This window comes from Bos javanicus, chromosome 4, assembly GCF_032452875.1.
Source record: "Bos javanicus breed banteng chromosome 4, ARS-OSU_banteng_1.0, whole genome shotgun sequence".
In the NCBI taxonomy this organism is placed as follows: domain Eukaryota; kingdom Metazoa; phylum Chordata; class Mammalia; order Artiodactyla; family Bovidae; genus Bos; species Bos javanicus.
This window is the reverse complement of record NC_083871.1, coordinates 50,509,263-50,534,593: the sequence shown is the minus strand read 5'-3', so window position 1 is coordinate 50,534,593 and position 25,331 is coordinate 50,509,263. Positions and strand designations below refer to the sequence as shown.

General features: G+C 37.5%; 1 long non-coding RNA gene across 3 annotated transcripts in view; it reads left to right on the top strand.

The window, feature by feature from the left end:
- LOC133246074 (uncharacterized) overlaps nt 1–25,331 on the top strand; it is a 195,009-nt gene that overhangs the window by 2,757 nt on the left and 166,921 nt on the right. The window lies entirely within an intron of this gene.

Genomic DNA, 25,331 nt, shown 5'->3' with positions numbered 1-25,331 from the left:
CATGGCTAAAGCAACTTAGCACACACAAAAATATACATAATATTTACTCCTGGGCCCATCCATGGTATCCCAAATGGTAGGATTTCCTTTTTTAAAAATGCTGAATAACATTCCATTGTGTGCATATTCCACATTTTCTTTATCCTTTCATCTGTTGTTGGAAGTGTGGGTTGTTTCCAGATCTTGACTGTTGTAAATTATGCTGCAATAAACATGGTAAATGAGCTTCCCCCACGGGTTAGAGAGTAAAGAATCCTCCTGCAATGCAGGAGACACGGGTTTGATCCCTGGGTCAGGAAGATCCCCTGGAGGAGGGCATGGCAACCCACTCCAGTATCCTTGCCTGGAGAACCCCATCGAGAGAACAGCCTGGCAGGCTACTGTCCATGGGGTTGCAAAAAGTCAGATACTACTGAAGCAACTGAGAATGCACACAAAACATGGAAATGAAGATATATGTTTAAGATCCTGATTTCACTTCTTTTGAATATATATCCAGGAGTAGAATTACTGGTTCAGATGGTAAAAGTTATAGAAAATATAAACAGACTAATAACAAATTAGGAAATTGAATTAGTAGTCAAAAATCTTCAAACAAGAAAAGCCAGGACTAGATGGCTTCACTGGTGAATTCTACTAAACATTTAAGGAAGAATCAGCACCAGTCTTTCTCAGACTTCTCTAAAAATTCAAAGAGGAGGCAGCATTTCCAAATCCATTTTATCAGGCCTCTATTGCCTTAATAACAAAACCATAAAAACGCATTTCAAGAAAAGAAAATTGCAGCTCCGTATCCCTGGTGAATGTATACCCAAAAATTTATAACAAAAATTCTAGCAAACAGAATTCAAGAGTATATGGACTTCTCAGATGACTCAGTAGTAAAGATCCACCTGCCAATGTAGGAGCCTGAGGAGATGCAGGTTTGTTCCCTGTGTCGGGAAGATCTCTTGGAGGAGGAAATGTCAGCCCACTCCAGTATCCTTGCCATGATAATCCTCTGGACTCAGTAGCTACAGTCCACAGGGTCACAAAGAGTCAGACATGACTGAGTGACTGAGAACACACGTCTATGCCGTGATCAAATGGAATTTATTTATGGAATGGCAGGATGGTTCAACATAATCAAATAAATCAGTATGATTCACCACATTAGCAAATGAAGGATGAAAATCATATGATCATCTCAACAGATGCAGAGAAAACATTTGACAATATTAAACCTCCCTTCCTGATAAAAGCTCTTAGCAGATTAAGTATAGACAGAAGGCACCTCAACACAATAAAGATCAGATATGAGAAACCCACAGTTAACGTATTCAATGGTGAAAAATTGAAAGCTTTCCTTCTAAGATCAGGAACAAAGCAAGGGTACCCACTCTTACCATTTATGTGCAACTTATAGGCAGTCCTAGACAGAGCAGCTAGTCAAGAAAAATAAATAAAAAGCCATCCAGGGAATTTCCTGGCAGTCCAGTGGTTAGTCCAAGCCTACACTGCTGAGGGCCTAGGTTCAGTCCCTGTCTGGGGAACTAAGATCCCACAAGTTATGTGGCATGGCCAAAAAAAGAAAAGTATTAAATAATCTTTAAAAAATTTTAAGGCATCCATATTGAAAAGGAAAGAAAATTGTCCCTATTTGTAGATGACATGATCTCATATATAGACAACTCTAAAGATGGCATCACTGACTCGATGGACATGGGTTTGGGTGAACTCCGGGAGTTGGTGATGGACAGGGAGGCCTGGCGTGCTACGATTCCTGGGATCACAAAGAGTCGGACACGACTGAGCGACTGAACTGAACTGAAAGATTATACGCACGTACAATCCTATCCAGTTAGTTCAGTCACTCAGTCATGTCCGACTCTTTGTGACCCCATGGACTGCAGCATCCCAGGCTTCACTGTCTATCACCAACTACCGGAGCCTCCTCAAACTTATGTACATCACATAGGTGATGCCATCCAACCATTTCATCCTCTGTCGTCCCCTTCTCCCGCCTTCAATCTTTCCCAGCATCAGGGTCTTTTCCATTGAGTCAGTTCTTTGCATCAGGTGGCCAAAGTATTAGAGTTTCAGCTTCAGCATCAGGCCTTCCAACAAATATAATAGGACTGATCTTCTTCAGAATGGACTGGTTGGATCTCCTTGCAGGCCAAGGGACTCTCAAGAGTCTTCTCCAACACCACAGTTCAAAAGCATCAATTCTTCAGCACTCAGCTTTCTTTATAGTCCAACTCTCACATCCATACATGACTACTGGAAAAACCATAGCTTTGACTAGACAGACCTTTGTTAACAAAGTAATGTCTCTGCCTTTTAATATGCTGTCTAGGTTGGTCATAGCTTTTTTTCCAAGGAGCAAGCGTCTTTTCGTTTTATGGCTGCAGTCACCATCTGCAGTGATTTTGGAGCTCCCAAAAGTAAAATTTGTCACTGTTTCCATTGTTTCCCCATCTGTTTGTCATGAAGTGATGGGACTGGATGCCGTGATCATAGTTTTCTGAATGTTGACTTTTAAGCCAACTTTTTCACCCTCCTCTTTCACTTTCATCAAGAGGCCCTTTAGTTCTTCACTTTCTGCCATAAGGGTGGTGTCATCTGTATATCTGAGGTTATTGATATTTTTTCCAGCAATCTTGATTCCAGCTTGTGCTTCATCCAGCCCGGCGTTTCACATGATTTACTCTGCATAATAGTTAAATAAGCAGGGTGACAATATATAGCCTTGACGTACTCCTTTCCTGATTTGGAACCAGTCTGTTGTTCCATGTTCAGTTCTAACTATGCCAGCAAATCTGGAAAACTCAGCAGTGGCCAAAGGACTAGAAAAGGTCAGTTTTCCAATCCCAAAGAAAAGCAATGCCAAAGAATGCTCAAACTACCACAAAATTGCACTCATCTCACACGCTAGCAAAGTAAGGCTCAAAATTCTCCAAGCCAGGCTTCAATAGTACATGAATAGTGCACTTCCAGATGTTCAAGCTGGATTTAGAAAAGGCAGAGGAACCAGAGGTCAAATTGCTAACATCTGCCAGATAATTGAAAAAGCAAGAGAGTTCCAGAAAAATATCTACTTTTGTTTTATTGACTACGCCAAAACCTTTGAGTGTGCGGATTGCAACAAACTCTGAAAAACTCTTAAAGAATTGGGAATACCAGATCACCTTACCTGCGTCCTAAGAAATCTGTGTGCAGGCCAAGAAGCAACAGTTAGAACTGGACATGGAACAATCCTATTAGAACTAATAAACAAATCCGGGAAAGTTTCAGGATACAAAATCAATATATAAAATTCAGTTGCATTTTCATACACTAATAATGAACCACCAAAGAAAAGAAATGATAAGACAGTCTCATTTTCAATAGCATCAAAATCAATAGAATGTTTAAGGATAAGTTTAACAATGAACATGAAACTGCAATACACTGATGAAAGATATTAAAACACAAATAAATGGAAAGACATCTTGTGTTCATAGATTGGAAGACTTAATATTATTAAAATGTTCAGACTACCAAAAGGAATGTATATATTCAATGCTGTTTCCATTAAAATTCCACTGGCATTTTTAAAACAAATATGAAATAATTCTAAAATTCATATAGAACACTAAAAGCCCCAGAATACCCAAAGTGACCTTAAGAAAGAAGAACAAATCTGAGAACATCACACTTCCTGATTTCAAATATATTACAAAGCTGCCATAATTAAGGCAGTGTGATAATGGGATAAAGATAAACATACAGACCAATAGGACAGAATAAAGAGCCCAGAAATAAACCCCCCCACATATAGGCAGCTGATTGTCAACAAGGGTGCCAAGAATACACAGTGGGGAAAGGATCATCTCTTCAGCAAATGGTGTTTGGAACACTGAATATTCACATGTAAAGGAATGAAAATAAACCCCTATCTTAGAACATACACAAAAATCAGTTCAAAATGGATTAAAGATTTAAACCTAAGACCCAAACCCCTAGAAAAAAATGGGAAAAGCTTCATGAGAGTAGTCTTGGCAATGATTTCATGGATGTGACACCAAAAATACAGGCAGCAAAAGGAAAAAATAGACAAATGGGACTATATCAAACCATAAGGTTCTGCACAGTAAATGAAAAAACCAACAGAGGGAACAGGAAACCTAAAAATAGAAGAAAGCATTTGCAAACTGTAAATTTAACAAAGCATAACTTCCTAAAAAATATAAGGAACTCCTACAATTCTTTAGCAAAAAAAAAACAAAAAATAAAACTAAAAAGATGGGTGAAAGATTTAGACATTCTCCAAAGAAGACATACAAATGACTAACAGATGAATGAAAAAGTGCTTTATGTCACTGATTATCAGAGAAATGCAAATCAAACCACCATGAGATATCACTTCACATTAGTTAAGAAGGATATTAAAAAAATAACAGGTGTTAGCAAGGATATGGAAAAATTGGAACCCTTGTACCCTATTGGTCGGAATGTAAAATGGTGCAGCCATTATGGAAAACAGCATGGTGGATTTTTGGTATGTTATGCATTCTCATGCATCTGTAGGTTATCACATTATGGATTTAATATGCATTTTGTGAATGACAAGAAATTTTAGCATCTTTTCACATGTTTGTATATCATTTGGATATTATCTTGTGAAATGCCTGTTCAAGTATTTTGCCCTTTGTAAAATTAGATTATCTGTGTTTTTCTTACTGATTTTTAGTTAGTTTGCTATATTCTAGATATGATTCTTTGTCAGGTAATTGTTTTATAGATATGTTTCTTATTCTTTGACTTTTTCATTACAAAATGAATCTTTGACTTATTAGAATCTTCTGCAAATTAATACTTTTAATTAGCTTCTGGATAATGCAAGGACTTTGAAACTTTAATTTCATTTACTCAATTTCTGATTCTTATACAGTTGTTTCTTAGTTTAATTGTATTTGATCATTTTAAAACCCAACAAAATATTATTTATTTTAAATGGACAATATTAGTTTAGATCTATAGTGTCTTATTTTGCTTTCATTGTGTGTGTGTGCTAAGTCACTTCAGTTGTGTCTGACTCTTTGTGACTCTATGGACTGTTGCCCTCTCGGCTCGTCTGTCTATTGGATTCTCTAGGAAAGAATACTAGTGTGGATTGCCATGCCCTCCTCCAGAGGATTTTCCCGACCCAGGGATTGAACCCACATCTCTTAGTTCTCCTGCATTGGCAGGCAGGTTCTTTACCATTAGCACCACCTAGGAAGCCCTTGCTTTTCATTACTTTTTGCTTTTCTGAGATTAAATTTGAAATCATTTCTTTCTTTGTTAAGTTTTAGAGTGTATCTCCTGGTGACAAAATTTTACTACCAGGCTATCTAAGATGAGGTACTTAAGCTAGCTTTCCTAACTGCTTTCCATACTCTCAAATGCAACTGTTTCCTTTTCATACTTCATCCAACATTGAACTTATTCATGGTGAGAAGTTGGTCTGATACCATATACTCAATTATAGCTCAAAAAGAATTGAGCATGTTGATTGGTGTCATTAATATTTTAGTGTCCCTTAGTCTAGTATAGTGCTGTCCACCTCAAGAAAAATGTTTTAGAATGTCAGTGGTGAAAACAGCAGAGTAGGCACCTTCAGTGGTCTATTCCCCTACAGAAGAATTGAAAAATTAAGCAGAAACAGTCAGAATAAAATTTGCTGGAGTCGGGAAAGCAGATGAAGTTTCAAACAACCAAGCACGTGCTGAATCAAGACAAGGCAGCTTTATAATGGTAGAAGTATTTGGGGTGTTTTGACTTGCCCTTGACTAGCCCCCTCCAAGATACTGCAGCCATCTTAAAAATATGAGAATATTTACTTAAAAAGATAAATTGTACTTTTGAATTTTAAGGATGTAAGTTATATAAAGCAGTAAGAAAGTAAGTGGAAGATGAAGGACAAGAATTATAGGAAAAGCAATGGTGGTAATAATGTTTTAATAACCTTGGGGGTAGCCATGATTGAATGGTGAGTACATGAAACTATAGGCCCCTGAATTATCTTAGTTGATAAATCATTTTAGATTCTGAGAGGACCTGTGATTGGTCATATGATGAAAGAAGAGGTTAACACATTTTTCCTAACATTTTTCTGATATTAACATTCCCTTTAGTACTAGTTTGCAACTAAAATAATCTTAGAAGTTTGTCTAAAAGGGACAGTCCTTTTAGTAATTTAATAATTAGACATATTGTTACCAAACCAAACTTGAATCTCTTTGCCCAATGCACAGCAAAGCTGATGCTTTGACACTAGGTTGTGGTGAAGGAAAATGCAATATTTATTGCAAGGAAAATGTGCAGCTTGTGCTAAAAAATTGGAACTCCCCAGTGGCTTTCAGAGACGGGTTTTTAAAGAGCGTGAGGGAAAGGATTGCAGTGTGTGATCAACTTGAGCACAATTCTCTGATTGGTTGATGATAAGATAACAAAATACAGTTTGGGGAACTGAAATCATCTACCTCTGATTCCAGCTGGTCTAGTTTTGACATGTTGCTGGTCAGCACACAGTTAACTTCTCCTGGCTGGTGAGGATTTTAGTATCTGTAAAACAACTCAAGGATATGGCTCAGGATATTATCTAACTATTATCAACCTAGACAGCATATTAAAAAGCAGAGACATTACTTTGCCAACAAAGGTCCGTCTAGTCAAGGCTATGGTTTTTCCAGTGGTCATGTATGGATGTGAGAGTTGGACTATAAAGAAAGCTGAGTGCCGAAGAATTGATGCTTTTGAACTGTGGTGTTGGAGAAGACTCTTGAGAGTCCCTTGGACTGCAAGGAGATCCAACCAGTCAATCCTAAAGGAGATCAGTCCTAGGTGTTCATTGTAATGGTGTTGAAGCTGAAACTCCAATACTTTGGCCACCTGATGTGAAGAGCTGACTCATTGGAAAAGACCCTGATGCTGGGAAAGATTGAGGGCAGGAGGAAAAGGGGACGACAGAGGATGAGATGGCGGGATGGCATCACCGACTCGATGGACACAGGTTTGGGTGGACTCTGGGAGTTGGTGATGGACAGGGAGGCCTGGCGTGCTGCGGTTCATGGGGTCGCAAAGAGTCGGACATGACTGAGCGACTAAACTGAACTGAACTAATTATCTATGGCCTTTAAGGAGGAACGAAAGGTCTTTGATCTTGTTTTATGGGTAAACTAGAATTATTTTGTCTTGCTTGACTGTCTTTGTTTGTTCATTTGTTTCAGCGTTTTCTCACCTCTCTGATTAAATTTGCCCTTTAGAACTTGATAAAGGCCTAGGACGCTAAAGCTTTTCTACGGACAGGAGGTGGGGTACAGGTAGGGATCTGTCCTCAAGAAAGCCCAGCAAGGTCCTGCTTGGTTTCAAAATCACTGATGTACATTGCAATTTAGTTCCCACTAAATATTACTACTAAATATATAAATAAGTGAAAAACCTAGGATAGGTGATTTTTTTTAATTTAAATTTATTTATTTTAATTGGAGGCTAATTACTTTACAATATTGTATTGGTTCTGCCACATATCAACATGAATCCGCCACAGGCGTACACATGTTCCCCATCCTGAACCCCCCTCCTACCTCCCTCCCCGTACCATCCCTTCAGGTCATCCCTGTGCACCAGCCCCAAGGATCCTGTATCGAACCTGGACTGGCGATTTTGACTTAAAAAAAGAAAAACACACCAATCCTGGAGAAGAATGAAATAGTGGATACCTGTTAGGAAGAGTAGTATCCATACCATCTAAAAAGACATGAGTTCTGAGACAAGTTGGGATATTTGGGTCTGATCCAAGATAGACTTTAAATACTAATTTACTCTTAAACAGAATATAAATTTCTATAGAATTTATTGAAGATACAACTTCAGTTGCAGCAGTTTAAGTATTAGAAGTCTAAAAGACTAAGTAAAACTTGACTTATGGGACCAGAGCTAATGTTAGAACTTCGTAGAAGTTTGCCAACCCAAAACATCAGTGAATTTGGTCATTCTCATCCTGTTCTCTCCTAATTTGAGGGATTTAGTTGCATTTTGGTGAGTCTGTTTAGCTCACCATGGTCTCTCACGTAATACAGGACCACAATCCCAATGAGCATCCTCTTCTGCTCCAGAGTGAGTCAAGACAGCCAGGAAGGAGGTTTTCTTCTGCCACTGTGACTCACAGAGCATGAGACTGAGTTGGTGCTCTGGAGTAGGGAACCACTGCACCCTCCCTTGCATGTGGACCTGATGTTAGCCAAGGCTGGTCAAACCACCAAATCCACATATCAAATTAGGCCTCCATATTGCAAAGTTCCTAAGAAGTCATACAGAGGTCATTGGTCTATTCTTCCCAGCTATGTTTGTAAAGTTTCACACAATGCTTATGTTGGCAGGAGGCAGCTCCTGTAAGATTCTAGTGGTAACATGTGAGGAAGGGCAAAATAATGGCAGAATATCCAGGAAAACAGTGTTTGTCATTATCATTAGTTATTTTCAAAGAAAGTTTTCCACATCTCTTTTTTGACTTTTTGGGGTTTTGTTAGTCTTTTTGTAAGCCTCTGTAGTCTGATGTTCTTTCTATGTTAAAAAAGGAATTCACGTAAAAAGCACTGTTAGTAATCCTTAACTTTTGGAAGTACTATGTGCTTGATGTAAGATTTCTCCATAAAACTATGCTATCCATAAAAGTTTTTTTTTGTTTTTTTTTTTAAGTAAAAGAATACAGGCAGCACTATAACACTGTGTTTAGTCTTGGTGAACTCATTCACTATTATCAGGAACTGATAGAGTTCGTGAGTTATTTTTTCTGTTTAGAAAATTAGTTTGTTTAAAATTTATAATTTTAATTTTGACCCTGCTGGAGTTGGAGCTAAAGGGGTGGGGAATGGGGAAGAAGGAGAAATGGAATGGGATACAAGTAGGAAAGGGGTAGAGAATGGAGAAGAAAGAGAGATAGGATGGGAGGCAGGTAGGAAATGTAACTTACATTATATTACATTAATTGTAATTTTGTAAGATGGTGCTGTGATTTCTGGGCCTGGAAGTTTTGTATGATTTTAACTTTTTTAAAAACATGTAAGACAAAAATTACTTTCTTAACTATTTTTAATTATAGTCATAACTATATGCACATTGCTATGAATGTTAATTATATTCAATAGTGTTAACTATATTCACACTGTTGTACAGCTCTCTGCTGCTGCTGCTGCTGCTAAGTCGCTTCAGTCGTGTCTGACTCTGTGCAACCCCATAGATGGCAGCCCACCAGGCTCCGCCGTCCCTGGGATTCTCCAGGCAAGAACACTGGAGTGCGTTGCCATTTCCTTCTGCAATGCATGAAAGTGAAAAGTGAAGGTGAAGTCACTCAGTCATGTCCGACTCTCAGTGCTCCCATGGACTGCAGCCTACCAGGCTCCTCCGTCCATGGAATTTTCCACGCAAGACAAGAGTACAGCTCTCTAGAGCTTTTTTATCTTGCAGAACTATAACTCTGTACCCATGGAACAACAGCTCCCTATCTCCCCCTTGCTCCAAATCATGGCATCTACTATTCTAATTTGTTTCTATGTATTTTACTACTTTAGATACCTCATATAAGTGGAATCATATACTATTCGTCTTTTTGTGAATAACTTACTTCGTTTCACTTAACATGATGTCCTTAAGGTTCGTCCATGTTATAGCATATGACAGGATTTCCTTCTTTTTTAAGGATGAATAATATTCCATTGTACATATTTACCACATTTTCTTTTATCTATTCATTTTTCCATGGGCATTTAGATTGCTTCCACCTCTTGGGTATTAGGCATAATACTAAAGTAAATAATGGTGATGCAAAATATCTTCCATCCTACTTTCAATTTTTTTGGTTGAATACCCAAAAGTGGGATTGCTGGATCATATAATAATTCTATTTTTATGGTTTTGAGAAACCTCTATATAGTTTTCCATTGTGATACATCATTTTGCATTCTCACCAACAGTGCACAAATTTCAAGTTTCTCCACATCCTCACCAATACTTGCCATTTTCTAAGTCTATCTGTGTCTATCTGTGTGTGTGTCTATGTGAGTGTGATATCTCATTGCATTTTTCTAATGATTAGTAATGATAAACCATCTTTTCATATGCTTTGTGGCTGTTTGTATATTTTCTACTCAAGTCCTTTGCACATTTTAAAATTGTTTTTTTATTGTTCCTGAGTTTAGTTCACTATTTTGGACATTAACCCTTTATCATATATATGATTTTGTAGATATTTTCTCCTATTCTGTAGGTTGCTTTTTCACTTATTGATTATCTTCTTTGATGTGCAGAGGTTTTTAAGTTTGTCTCTTTCAATGCCAAGTCCATTTTCATGAAGCTCTTTCCCTGTTTTCTTTTACAGATTTAGATCTTATGTGTAGGCCTTTAACTGTTACCATTTTGTGTTATTTTTTGTATATGGTGTAAGATAAAGATCCAGCTTCATTCTTTTGCATGTCAATACCCAGTTTTGCCAGCTCCATTTGTTGAAGATACTGTCCTTTCCCCATTTTGTGAGCTTAATACCTTTGTCCAAGATCATATAACCATATGTGGGAATGTTTATTTCTGTTCTGTTCAGTTAGTCTATATGTCTATCTTTATGCAGTACCACACTGTTATATTAATGATTTGAAATCAAGTTTGAGGCCTCCAACTTTGTCTTTTCTCAAGATTTATTTGGGATGTCTTGAGATTCCATATGAATTGTAGAATGCCTTTCAATTTCTCCAAAAATATCTTTGGGTTTTTCATAGTAAGTGTTAAGTGCTAGTTGCTTAGTCGTGCCCAACTCTTTGCAGTCCAATGGCTTACAGCCCACCAGGCTCCTCTGTCAATGAGATTTTCCAGGCAAAGATACTGGAGTGGGTTGCCATTTCCTTCTCTAGGGGATTCTCCCAACCCAGGGTTCAAACCCAGGTCTCCTGCACTGCAGGCAGATTCTTTACCGACCAAGCTGCAAGGGAAACCCCGCCTATTTCATAGGGTTTGTATTAAATGTATAGATTGGTTTGAATAGTATGGACATTTCAGCAATATAAAATTTTCCAGTCCATGAACATAGGGTGTATTTTCATTTATTTGCATTGTCTTTATTTCATATAGCAGGGTTTTATAATTTTTAGTATAGAAGTCTTGTTCCTTCTTAAGTGAATTTATTCCTAAGTATTTTGTTCCTTTTAATGTTATTGTAAATAGAATGGTTTCCTTAATTTCCTTTTAATGTTATTTATTGTTAATGTATAGAAACACAGCTGATTTCTACCTTTTGTTTTTGTATCCTGAAACTTGCTGAATTTATTAGTTCTGACAGTTTTGTGTGGGTTAAGGTGTGTAATGTTTAGTTGTGTTTGTATAAGAATATGTCATCTGAGAACAGAGGTAATCTTCTTTCTTTCCAAATTGGATCCCTGTTTTTCTTAACTAATTGCTCTGGTTAAGACTTCCAGTATTATTTAAATAGAAGTGATGAGTGGGCATCATTACCTTATTCCTGATCGAAGAGGAAAAGATTTCAGTTTTTCTATGTTGAGTATAATGTTAGCTGCAGGCTTTTCATATATAGTCTTAATTATGTTGAACTGTTTTTCTTCTATTCCTAGTTTGTTGCATGTTTTTATCATGAAAAGTTATTGAATTTTGTTAATTTTTTTTCTGCATCAGTTGAGATAATCATTTAATTTTTGTTCTTTATTCTTTTAATGTGGTGTGTGAAATTGATTGCTTTTCATGCATTCAACCATCCTTGTATCCCAGGAATAAAACTCATTTGGTCATGCTGGGATGCTTTTAAGATGCTATTGAATTTAGTTTTTATTATTTTGATGAATATTTTTATATCAGTATTCACCAGAGGTATTTGTCTGTAATTTTCTTTTATTGCAGCATATTTTTCTAGCTGTGGGATGATGGTAATACTGGCCTCATAAAATGTGATTGGGAATGTGCTTCTTCTTTAATATTTTGGAAGAATTTAAAGAGAATTGGTAACTTCCTCTTTAACATGTTAGTAGAATTATCCAGAGAAGCAATCTAGTCCTAGGTTTTCTTTGCTGTGAAATTTTTGATTACTGATTCAGTTTCCTCACTGATTATAGATCTGTTTAGATTTTTAATTTCCTCATGATTCAGTCTTGTTAGGTTCTATGCTTCTAGAAATTTGTCTGTTTCTTATAGATTATGTAGTTTATTGTGTAAAATTGTTCATAATAGTCTCTTTTTTATTTTTATTTTTTACATAGCAGTCTCTTATAATCCTTTCTGTTTCTGCAAAATCAGTTGTGATAGCTCCTCTTTCACTTCTGATTTTATTTATAAGGGCCCTCTCTTTTTTTCTGATTTTATTTGTATGTGTTCTCTCTTTTTTTTTTATTAGTCTAACTAAGGATTTGTCAATTTTGTTGATTAAAAAAAAAATTCGTAAGTTTTGTTGACTTTTTTTCTATTCTTTGCTTCATTTATTTTTGCTTTATTATTTTCTTCCTTCTGCTAAATTTATACTTAGTTTGTTATTTTCTATATCTTTGAGATGTAAAGCTAGGTTATTAATGTGAACCCCTCCTTGTTTTTTCAGTGTTTACTGCCATAAACTCCATCTTAGTACTGCTTTCACTGCATTCCATAAGTTTTGGTATGTTGGGTTTTTTTCATCTTTATTTTCCTGAAGATATTGTTTGTTTCTTTTTTGACTCATTTATTTTTTAAGAGTGTGTTGTTTGAATTCTACATGTTTGTGAATATTCCAGTTTTCCTTTTGCTATTGATTTCCAGTTTCATCCCACCGTGGCCAGAAAAGATACTTGGTATGATTTCAATCTTCGTAAATTTGTTAGAACTTAATTTTGTGGTCTAACGTGGTCTGTCTTGGAAAATGTTCCATGTACAGTTAAAAAGAATGTGTATTCTGCTGCTGTTGGATGGAATGTTCTCTATGTCTGTTAAATGTAATTGGTTTATAGCGTTGTTCAACTCTTCTGTTTCCTTACTGAACTTCTGTCTAGTTATTCTATTCATTATTAAAACTGGACTATTGAAATCTCTTACTATTGTTGGGTTGCTGTATATTTCGGTCTTCAGTTCTGTAATTCTATCAATATTTGCTTCATATATTGGGATTTCTGATGTTAGGTGTCTATATATTTATAATTGTTATATCTCTGTGGTTAATTGACACTTTTATCATTATAAAATATCCTTCTTTGTCTCTTGTGACAGATTTTGACTTAAAGACTGTTTTGTCTATTATAATTATGGCCAAACCTGCTGCATTTCAGTTACTACTTGCATGGTGTGTCTTTTTTCATTCTTTCACTTTCAGCATACGTATGCTCTTAATTTAATCTCTTACAGATAGCATATGGATGGATCTGTTTGGGTTTTTCTCTAATCTATTTAACAAATCTTTGGGAATTTTAATCTGTTTACATTTTAAAGTAATTATTGATAGAGGAGGACCTACTATTGCCATTTATTAATCGTTTTCCATATGTCTTACAGCTATTCTGTCTCTTTTTCTCTCTTGCTACCTTCCTTGTAAGTAATATACTTTGACGCTTATGGTAGAAAGTGAAGAAGAACTAAAGAGCCTCTTGATGAAAGTGAAAGAGGAAAGTGAAAAAGTTGGCTTAAAGCTCAACATTCAGAAAACTAAGATCATGGCATCCGGTCCCGTCACTTCATGGCAAATAGATGGGGAAACAGTGGAAACAGTGGCTGACTTTATTTTTTTGGGCTCCAAAACCACTGCAGATGGTGATTGCAGCTATGAAATTAAAAGACGCTTACTCCTTGGAAGGAAAGTTATGACCAACCTAGACAGCATGTTAAAATGCAGAGACATTACTTTGTCAACAACGGTCTGTCTAATCAAGGCTATGGTTTTTCCAGTAGTCATGTATGGATGTGAGAGTTGGACTATAAAGAAAGCTGAGCGCTGAAAAATTGATACTTTTGAACTGTGGTGTTGGAGAAGACTCTTGAGAGTCCCTTGGACTGCAAGGAGATCCACCCAGTCCCTCCTAAAGGAGATCAGTCCTGGGTGTTTATTGGAAGGACTGATGTTGAAGCTGAAACTCCAATACTTTGGCCACCTGATGCGAAGAATTGACTCATTGGAAAAGACCCTGATGCTGGGAAAGACTGAGGGCAGGAGGAGAAAGGGATAACAGAGGATGAGATGGTTGGATGGCACCACCGACTCAGTGGACATGAGTTTGGGTAAACTCCGGGAGTTGGTGATAGATAGGGAGGCCTGGCATGCTGTTGTTCATGGGGTCGCAAAGAGTCGGATACGACTGAGTGACTGAACTGAACTTTGACTCCTTTCTCATTTCCTCTTATACATCTTCTATATGTCTTTGTGGTTACTAGTAAGATTACGTAAGATATTTTAAAGTTATAGCGATCTGTTTTAGACTAATAATAACTTAAATTGCATATTAAAATGCTGCTTCTTTACCCTTACCTACCCCCCAACTATATTTTATTGATGTCACAAATTACATGTTTTATATTGTGTATCTAGTAACATAGATTTATAGTTATTTAAAATTCTTTTGCTACTTAAATTATATTCCAGGACTAATAGTGATTCATGTGCTAACATTATAAATACTTGAGTATTTTGTAATTGTCTGTATATTTACCTTTTCCAGAGAGTTTTATATTTTTGTATATTTTCATGTTACTGTCTAGCATCTTTTCTGTCAAAATACAGTTAATGTTGTGTTAGTTTTAAGTGTACAGCAAAGTGATTAAGTTTTATTTATTCTTTTACAGATTATTTTCCATTATAGATTATTATAAGATATTGAGTATAGTTCCCCGTGCTATATAGTAGGTACTTGTTGTTTACCTATTTCAAACAAAGTAGTATATATGTATGCTAATCTCAAACTTCTAACATGTCTCTCCTTCTGTCCCTATTATCCCCTTTGGTAACTGTGAATTTGTTTTCTATTTCTGTGAGTCTATTTCTGTTTTGTAAAGAAGTTCATTTGTATCATTTTTTGTTAGATTCTGCATATAAGTGATAGCATAGGATGTTTGTCTTTTTCTATCTGACTTATTTAACTCAATATGATAATCTCTTATTTCCTAAATTTGTTTTTCTGGTATTTTTGTATTAGTGTATAGAAATGCAACAGATTTCTGTATATTAATTTTGTATCTAGCAACTTTACCAAGTTCATTGATAGGCTCTAGTAGTTTTCTGGTAGCATCTTTAGGATTTTCTATATAGCATCATGTCATCTGTAAACAGTGACAGTTTTACCTCTTTTTTTTATGATTTTTTTTTCCCTAATGGCTGTGGCTAAGATTCTAAAGCTGTACTGAGTAGAAATGGTGAGAGTGGCATGCTTATCTGGTTCCTTATCTTAGACATAATGCTTTGCCTTTGAGTATAATCTTGGCTTGGTTTGTTACCTAGATTTGTCATATATGGCTTTTATAATGTTCCCCCTATGCTCACTTTCTGAAGAGTTTTAATCAGGAATGGATGTTATATTTTATGTAAAACTTTTTCTTCATCTATTGAGATAATCATATGGTTTTTATTTTATAATTTGTTAATGTGGTATATCACAGTGATTGATTTACAGATATTGAAAAATCCTTGCATCCCTGGAATAAATCCCACTTGATCATGATGTATGATCATTTTACTGTGTTGTTGGAGTCAGTTTGCTAATGTTTTGTTAAGGAGTTTTACATCTATGTTCATCAGTGCTGTTGGCCTGTAATTTTCTTTCTTTGTGATATTTTTGTCTGGTTTTGGTATCTCAGTGATGGTGGCCTTGTAGAATGAGTTCAAAAGTGTTCCTTCACCTGAGAAGCCATCTGGACCTGGACTTCTGCTTATTGGAGTTTTTAAATTGCTCATTCAATTTCAGTACTACTAATTGGTCTGTTCATATTTTCTGTCTTCCTGGTTCAATCTTGAGAGATTGTACCTTTCTTATAATTTGAGCGTTCCTTCTAGGTTGTCCATTTTATTGGCCTATATTTGCTTCTGGTAGTCTCTTATGACCCTTTGTATTTCTGTGAGATTGGTTGTAACTTCTTTTTCATTTTTGATTTTGTTGATTTGGGACCTTTCTCTTTTTTTTCCTTAAGGAATCTGGTTAAAGGTTTATCAATTTTGTTTATCTTTCCAAAGAACCAGCTTTTAATTTCATAAACTTTTCTATTGTTTTTAGTCTCTATTTCATTTATTTTGGCTCTGAACTTTATGATTTCTTTCCTTCTACTAACTATGTTTTGTTTGTCCCCTTTCTAGTTGCTTTAGGTTGTTTATTTGAGATTTTTCTTGCTTCCTGAAGCTTGATTTGCTGTAATCTTCCCTCTGAGAACGGTTTTGATGATTTGCATAGGTTTTGGATTGTTGTGTTTTCATTTTCATTTATCTGTAGGTATTTTTTAATTTCCTTTTTGATTTCTTCAGTGATCCATTGGTCATTTCATAGTAAATTGTTTAACCTCCACGTTTGTGTGTGTGTGTGTGTGTGTTTTCTTGTAGTTGATTTCTAGTTTCATAGCTTTGTGGTCAGAAAAGATGCTTGATATGATTTCAGTTTTCTGAAATTTATCAATGCCTGCTTTATGGCTCAGCATGTGATCTATCCTGGAGAGTGTTTCATGTACATTTGAAAAGAATGTGTATTCTGCTTTCAGATGGAATCCTCTATAAATATCAATTAAGTTCATCTGGTCTAATGTGTCGTTTAAGGCCTTTGTTTCCTTTTTGAGTTGCTATCTGAATGATCTGTTGATGTAAGTGGAGTGTTAAACTCCCCTACTATTATTGTGTTATTGTCGGTTTCTTGTTTTATGCCTGTTGCAGATGACACCACCCTTATGGCAGAAAGTGAAGAAGAACTAAAGAGCCTCTTGATGAAAGTGAAAGAGGAGAGTGAACAAGTTGGCTTAAAGCTCAACATTCAGAAAACTAGGATCATGGCATCCGGTCCCGTCACTTCATGACAAATAGATGGGGAAACAGTGGAAACAGTGGCTGACTTTATTTTTTGGGCTCCAAAACCACTGCAGATGGTGATTGCAGCCATGAAATTAAAGGACCCTTACTCCTTGGAAGGAAAGTTATGACCAACCTAGACAGCATATTAAAAAGCAGAGACATTACTTTGTCAACAAAGGTCTGTCTAGTCAAGGCTATGGTTTTTCCAGTAGTCATGTATGGATGTGAGAGTTGGACTATAAAGAAAGCTGAGCACTGAAGAATTGATACTTTTGAACTGTGGTGTTGGAGAAGACTCTTGAGAGTCCCTTGGCCTGCAAGGAGATCCACCCAGTCGCTCCTAAAGGAGATCAGTCCTGGGTGCATTGGAAGGACTGATGTTGAAGCTGTAATTCCAATACTTTGGCCACCTGATGCAAAGAACTGACTCATTGGAAAAGACCCTGATGCCTGGAAAGACTGAGGGCAGGAGGAGAAAGGGATGACAGAGGATGAGATGGTTGGATGGCATCACTGACTCAATGGACATGAGTTTGGGTAAACTCCGGGAGTTGGTGATGGACAGGGAGGCCTGGTGTGCTGTGGTTCATGGGGTCGCAAAGAGTTGGACATGACTGAGTGACTAAACTGTACTGAACTGAACATTTGCCTTGTATGTTGGGGTGCTCCTATGTTGGATGAATATATATTTACAATTTTATATCTTCCTCTTGGATTGATTCTTTGATCATTATGTAGTGTCCTTCTATGTCTCTTCTGCATTCTTTATTTTAAAGTTTATTTTGTCTGATATAAGTATTGCAACTCCAACTTCCTTTTGATTTCCATTTGCATGGAATACCTTTTGCCATCTCATCACTTTCAGTCTGTATATGTCTCTAGATCTGAAATGACTCTTGTAGACAGCAAATACACAGCTCTTGTTTTTGTATCCATTTAGTCAGTGTGTATTTTGGTTGGAGCATTTAGTCTGATTAGCAAAGTAAAAGAAAAATATGTTGATACCATGGTTAGTCACTGTTGTAATATTTTATAGGACTTAAAATTTGTCTGAGTAGAACAAGACAAGAATAGAACTTCTTTCTGCTGTGGAATTTGTCAGATAATTGGAGGACAAAATCATGTGGAAATTGTAGAAAGAATATTTTAACAAGTATATGTCTAGTATATATACAAATGTGAGCTTTTAACCCGAATTCCATTAATTAATGGGTGTTCTGAGGTGTGTAATGGGAAGTAAGCGTAGTCACTACTAATACTAAGAAATTGTCTATAACAATTTGTCTATAACATTTCTGGAAAGAAAGTGACGACAAGACTGCCTTAGTTTTAGGGTTCCTTTAACTGTGTACCACAAACTAAGTGACTTTAAACAACAGAAACGTATGGTCTCATGTTTCTAGAGGTTAGGAGTGTCAGCAGGACTACGTTGTCTCTGAAAGCTTTAGTGGATATTTTTCTTTGCCTTTACATAGCTTCTGATGGTGGCCACAATCCCTGCCAGTTCTTGGCTTATAGCTGCATCACTCCGTTCTCAGCCTCTGTCATCACATGGTGTTCTCTGTGTGTGTCTGTCCTTGGTTGTCTTCCTTTTGTTATAAGGGCACTAGTCAGATTAAGTGCCTGTCCTACTCATCTAATTACATCTGCAACAACCCTGTTCCCAAATAAAATCACATTTGAAAGTGATACATTTGCGGTATGGGGGGTTATGACTTCAGTGTATTTCTGTAAGGCACACAATTCAACCAATAACATTGACTAAACCCAGTTGAAGTGGTACTAGAATAGTAGTGGTCAGATTACCTAGAAATGTTATAAAGAACAAAGAATAAGATAGAAGGTCAGTTATGAAAATCAGAACAAAGGTCAGAATGTAACTAAGATCAATGAAACTAAGAAACTAACTTACTGCCAAAGCAGTCTATTAGCAAAAAGAAATAAGGAATTATAACTAAGGTTAAGATTTCTTCTTGAACTATAATATTGGGGTCAGATGTAGAGACGGGGGTTATGGAAATTGGAAGTCAGATAAGTACAGATAATCATTAACATTTGTATTTCACATTTAGTGCTGTGAATTAAGTTGAATAGCCCTTTAAAGTTTTTCAGATCATCTTTTATGTACCAGGTCCTCTGCCCAGTCGCTAGACAGGTACAGAGATGGTAGATACAGTGTCTCCTTTAGGGCTATCTAGTATTTTGCCCATATACACATATGGCATTGACAGTTAACCCTTGAATAATGTAGGGGTCAGTGGTACTGACCCCAGTGCAGTAAAAAATTCATGTATAAATTCAGTCTGCTCTCCATATCTGAGGTTCCGTATCTGTGGATTCAACAAACAGTGGATTATGTAGTATTGTAATGTGTATTTATTGGAAAAAATCCATATATAAGTGGACCTGCACAGTTCAAGCCCATGTTATTCAAAGGTCAACTGTATACACGTATGTTACTGATATGAGGCAATCAGGTTGAAATTGATGCATAAAGTGGGTTATTAAATGGAGGGAAGACATGAATTGATTTTGACAAAGAGGATATATGTTTCTGTCCATCAGCCCACCACTCCTTTCCCCCATCTGCTTTTGGTTTCTGCCTTCCTCACTTTCTTCTGTGTTGATCTGATCTTTGCAAGCGCATCTTCCAACCTTACTGACATTGCTATAGACCAAATATCTGTGTCCTCCCCAAAATTCATGTTGAAACCTAATGCCCAATATGATGGTATTAGGAGGTAAGACCTTTGGGAGACGCTTTCATCATGACAGTGGAGCCCTCATTGAGTGTGATTAGTGTCCTTATAAATGACATCCCATCAACCTCCCTGGTACCTTCTGCCATGTGAGGTTAAAGTAAGAAGATGACTATCTATGAGGAAGGGGCTGTCACCATATATCAAATCTGCTGGTGCCTTGATCTTGGACTTCCAGTCTCCAGAACTGAGAGACAGAAATTTCTGTCATTTATAAGTCATCTAGTCTATGGTGTTTTGTTTTAGCAGTCCATGTGGACTAAGACAGCTTCTTTCAGTCTTTATTTCTGCTTTGGTGTTTGATAGACAGAAGGAAAGAAAGAAGGAAGGTGGCCAGGAAGAACAGAGATCCTTAGTGTACCAGAGAGAAAGTGGGGTGGGGAGGAAATTATTTGGAAAACACACAGATTAATGCTGAAATATAAAGTGAAAGGGAAAGTCACTCAGTCGTATCTGACTCTTTGTGGCCCCTTGGACTGTAGCCTGCCAGGCTCCTCTGTCCATGGAATTCTCCAGGCCAGAATATCGGAGTGGGTAGCTGTTCCCTTCTCCAGGGGATCTTCCCAACCCAGGGACTAAACCTGGGTCTCCCACATTGAAGGCAGATTTTTTACTGTCTGAGCCACCAGGGAAGCCCACTGAAATATAATCCTGGCTCGAAAAGGCTGTTCAGCAAAATCACCTTCTCACCCTTGACTATAATTAACTTTTTAGTCCTTCAGGTTACTAACCAGCTCCTTACTCTGAGAGAAAAATGATTGAATTTAAGCATGTTATGACTTAGGAAAAAATATAATTTTAGTGGTTGACTTGCATGTATATACTTTTTCCCTATCAGCAAAGTGGGTAGATCAGCTGATGCACCTTTTTCTATACTTGTCTTATCATAAGAACCACCTGAGGCAATAGTTGAATGTCCAGATTTCTGCCCCAGCCCCTATGCATCAGCCTCTCCAGGGGAGGGGCTCTGAACATCTATTCTTAAGAAAAGCCTCTTGATCAGGCAAGTTTGGAACCATTTAGCAAATATGGGGAAATATTTCTGAGAAGGAAAATAATAGAGCACTGATAACTATCATAACATATATTTGGAAATAACTACCCCATTGACTAAACACACTTTTTAAGTGAGGAATAGCCAAGTGAGATCACAAGTCTTTTCAGAGTTTGAGGAGGATGATTTTTCAGATTTACAACCCTGAGATTTCACCTCTGCCTCATCTTCTATAATAATAACATCATCACAATGAATTGCCCAATCAGCATCTTTTAACTAAATGAGAATTCTAAGTAATTGCTTATGAAACACTGTGTTATTTGTTTTTAAAAAACAGTTCTATAGAAATAAAAGAAAAATTAACCTGCCTCTTATAGAAGGGAGGAAATGGTATTATTTTGAGCACTTATCAAGAATTTTATGCCATTGTGCCATATAATTTTTCAAATCTGAACACAGTTTCTATTTTACTTATGAAGAAGTAGATTTAGAAAAGCAGAGAGGCTTTCCCATGACCACAGAGTATACAGTGGGCCAGTATAACAATCCAGATAATTTTTTAGGAAAGCTAGATCAGTAACTAAGCAGAGATAAAAAGTTTGAGAATTCATGTTGTATTTCAAAAATAAATCTTCCATAACCCATAGAAGAAAGGAAAAGCTTACAAATGCTTATTTTAACTCCAAGAAAATGCACACTGCTTTTGCATTGGCAGTTGTATTGTTTATAGAACATTGGTGAAGTCACAGACAGTGGATTGAATTCCATCATCCACAAGGGTGATGAGTAAGTTTTAACTGTAGCAAACAAATAATGAATCAACACCGTTCCCACAAAATAATACAAAAAGCAAATCTGTAGGAAAATTTCTTGAGAAACAAACTCTCAATTTTTTATGTCAAAATATAGTATAAAGGGACTTAAATATTCTTCAGTGGTTTATCTGGTCCAAGCTTATTTGGTGCTTGCCAGTAGGATTCACTTCTTCACCAGCCTCTGGTGGTTGGCCAAAGGTTGCACCCAGTTCCTTGTCATGTGGGTCTCTCAGACACGTTGTTTAGGCTCACAATAGAGTCTAGCAACAATACAGAAGTCACAATTTTATAATCTAATCAATGGAAGTATTTTACTCATTAGATCCAAATCATTAGGCCCAACCCACACTCAAGGGGAGAACATTACACAGGGTGTGGCACCAACCTAATTCTTAGCAGAAATCCTCACCACTTATTCTTTTTTTTTTTTTTTAAATTGTTTCTCACCACTCATTCTTGCTAGGCACAGATACTACTGCTGCCTGCTCAAATGGTGTAGATCCATCTCCATGAGTTACTGGGGCTGGGTCCCTAAGGAAGTGCAGATGCCTCTCAGAATTATCCTTCCAGCGAGCAGTAGTAGAAGTGATCATCCATCAATTCCTGACCCCCATTAGTTCAGAGTTCCCCGACTGGTTACTAAAGCTCCAGAGCTTCTGAGCTGCAAATGCAGGCATGCAGAGTCGTTGTGTCCTGTGCTATAGCAACAAGAAGCCTTGGACAGAAGATGTAGGCACTTGAAGTGTTAGTTATGTTAGTAAGACACAAGACAAAGTCTTTACAGACTTTTGCCACAGCCACAGAAACAAGAGTAAGACTGAGACGGTCCAGTCGTGTCGGACTCTTTGCAACCCCATGAATTGCAGCATGCCAGGCCTCCCTGTCCATCACCAACTCCCGGAGTTCACTCAAACTCACGTCCGTTAAGTCAGTGATGCCATCCACCCATCTCATCTTCTGTCGTCCCTTCTCCTCCTGCCCCCAGTATCTCCCTGAGACAGATACTAATGGCATGTGATACAGAAAAGGAGGTAGGAAGTTTCAGACAAAAGACGTTAGACAGACTCCTTCCAGAGTCATGATCCCTATGAGACATAAGAGAAACTTAATAAAAGGGAAGACAGATCCAACTTGCAGTTACCTGTTATCTGGTTCTACAAAGACAATGACATATTCAAGTGAACCCCAGTTCCGTTCACTTCAGTCACTCAGTCATGTCTGACTCTTTGCAACCCCATGTACTGCAGCACACCAGGCTTCCCTGTCCATCAGCAACTCCCAGAGCTTGCTAAAACTCATGTCCATCAAGTCAGTGATGCCATTCAACTGTCTCATCGCCTGTCGTCCCTTCTCTTCCCACCTTCAATCTTTCCCAGCATCAGGGTCTTTTTTAATGAGTCAGTTCTTCACATCAGGTGGCCAAAGTATTGGCGCTTCAGCTTCAGCATCAGTCCTTCTAATGAATATTTAGGATTGAAAATGAGCCCCAGGTGACACCAGCTCCTCACAACACTTCAGACTTGGTTGAAAGAATATGTTTAGATCAAGATGTATAAACATCACCCCAAACCCTTTTCCCATTGCCACTTCTTGACATTGGCTCCTAATTTCACAATGCACCCAACACTGTAATAATTCACAACATGGCAGTGGGAAAGTAGACCATCAGAGGGTGATGTGAAGGTCACTAGTAGCACATGCTACTACAGCAGAGATGTTTGTTCTTGGAAATCTGCCATAGTTTCCTTTAGTTCTTTACTCCTTGTAGTTTTTATCATCTTTCCACAAATGCTAAAGGATCTGGACTTTACCAGACATCTCAGAACAGCTGAACTACTTCATTTTCTAGAAAAAGATAACAGAGTAAAAGAGGGATTGTATATAATTGAATCCTGGAGGACAAAATTAAGGAAAGTTATCAGAAGAGATTTACTTCTCATTCCTACTATTTATTAAAAGCTTCCACAATCACAATTTCTACCAGATACTCCCCCTATAAACCTTTCATTTCAAAAACAAAAAAGGAAAAAGATATCACATGAACAAAGGCAACAAGGGGAGAAACAGTTTCAAGAATCTTGGAAAGACCATCTGTTTGATGTTGCCGTAGTGATATCAAGTTTGAGGCAGGGGATCATGACATTTATAACTGAAGGGGTAGTGAGTGTTAGATCATGAAGAAGTAACATAATTAGTTGCCCGGACATTATTCTATAGATAACAATTGGTGGGTATTAAACATGAGCATGATGTAACCAGTGTTAAATCTAAGAAAAGTGATTGTAAGCTTTGTGGAGAATGAATTCAGAGGGACAAAAATCACATCAGAGAATGTATGTAATCATCTTCTGTATCTCCAAGAGGGTTATGACGACACCCTGATGCCTGGAAGTTTTAGTGCAGATGAAGAAGAAGGTTCCAGAAACCAGAACATTTGAGATATAACCAATGATTAAGTTAAGGGTATGATACAAAACAGTGAGGGAGTAGGGAGCTAAATTAAGTAAGTAATTCTTTGTGACCCCATGGACTGTAGCCTGCCAGGCTCCTCTGTCTATGGGATTCTCCAGGCATGAATACTGGAGTGGGATGCCACTTTCTCCTCCAAGGGATCTTTGTGACCCAAGGATCGAACCCATGTTTCTTGCATGTTGTGCATTGCAGGTAGATTCTTTACCCTCTGAGTCACCTGGGAAGCAAATTCGAAGGGTTTGGGTTACTGTGAACCCAGAACTGCAGTTGAGTTCAGTAGCTCAGTTGTGTCCAACTCTTTGCGACCCTATGGACTGCAGCACACCAGGCCTCCCTGTCCATCACCAACTTCCATTAGCTAACAAGAGTGCAGATAGGAGGTGCCCAGGTCTTATGAAACCATGCCTCAAAGTGTGATTTCATCAATTTTCAGACTTGTGTGCCTCAGCCCCTGCGACAAGTAGGAGAAAAGGTGGATTATTCCTTGTCTTTTATCCAGAGGTCAGGGAACATGCATACTGGGTATAACAGGAGGATAGAGTATAAGTAAACTGAAGTGCTGGTGAGAAGGTAGAGAGCAGACCAAGCCTGAGGTTTGGACTAGGTAGTCAAGTTGCTGGTGTGAGGGCACATACACTTGAGAGAGGGGAGATGAGGAACTAAGGAGGGAGGTCTGTGGGATAAAGACGAGGAGATCTTTGGAAAAGTGGAAGGTCAGGAGGTTGTGGTGAGGGTCTGGAATATTGGAATCTATGTTTCTGAGACCTAAACACATTCTTGAGGCCAAAATGGAACCACAGTCATCTTTGGGCTTAAGGACAGAAGATGAAGACCCAAAGGATTACTTCTATCACATATAACTATCTCTTCATCAATGCCCCAGATCAGTGCTAGGGTAAAAAGCAGCACAGTGGTTATTAATTTACCATTTTTCTGACTCCCGCCCCTTTTATCTTATTATTTAAGGGAAATCTGGTTAAAAGCAGCTATCTCTGGGAACCTGGGGTGAGCTGACTATGCAGAAAAATGGGAAAGCTAATCTATTAGACAGGCCCTCAATTACCATTCAAACATATGTGATGATGAGCAACCACTGGTGGAGATATTTGCAAGGTGGGAATATTGTACCACAGGAAATATCATATTATATACTTGCTTCAGTATATTTTAACAAAATGCTATGTGATGGAATAATCTGATACTAGGTGCAGTGTTTAAAGATACGTCAGAGAGAGGATGACTTAGCTTAGAGGTTTTGAAGAACTATGGAAAAAATGGAAATCTTGGGC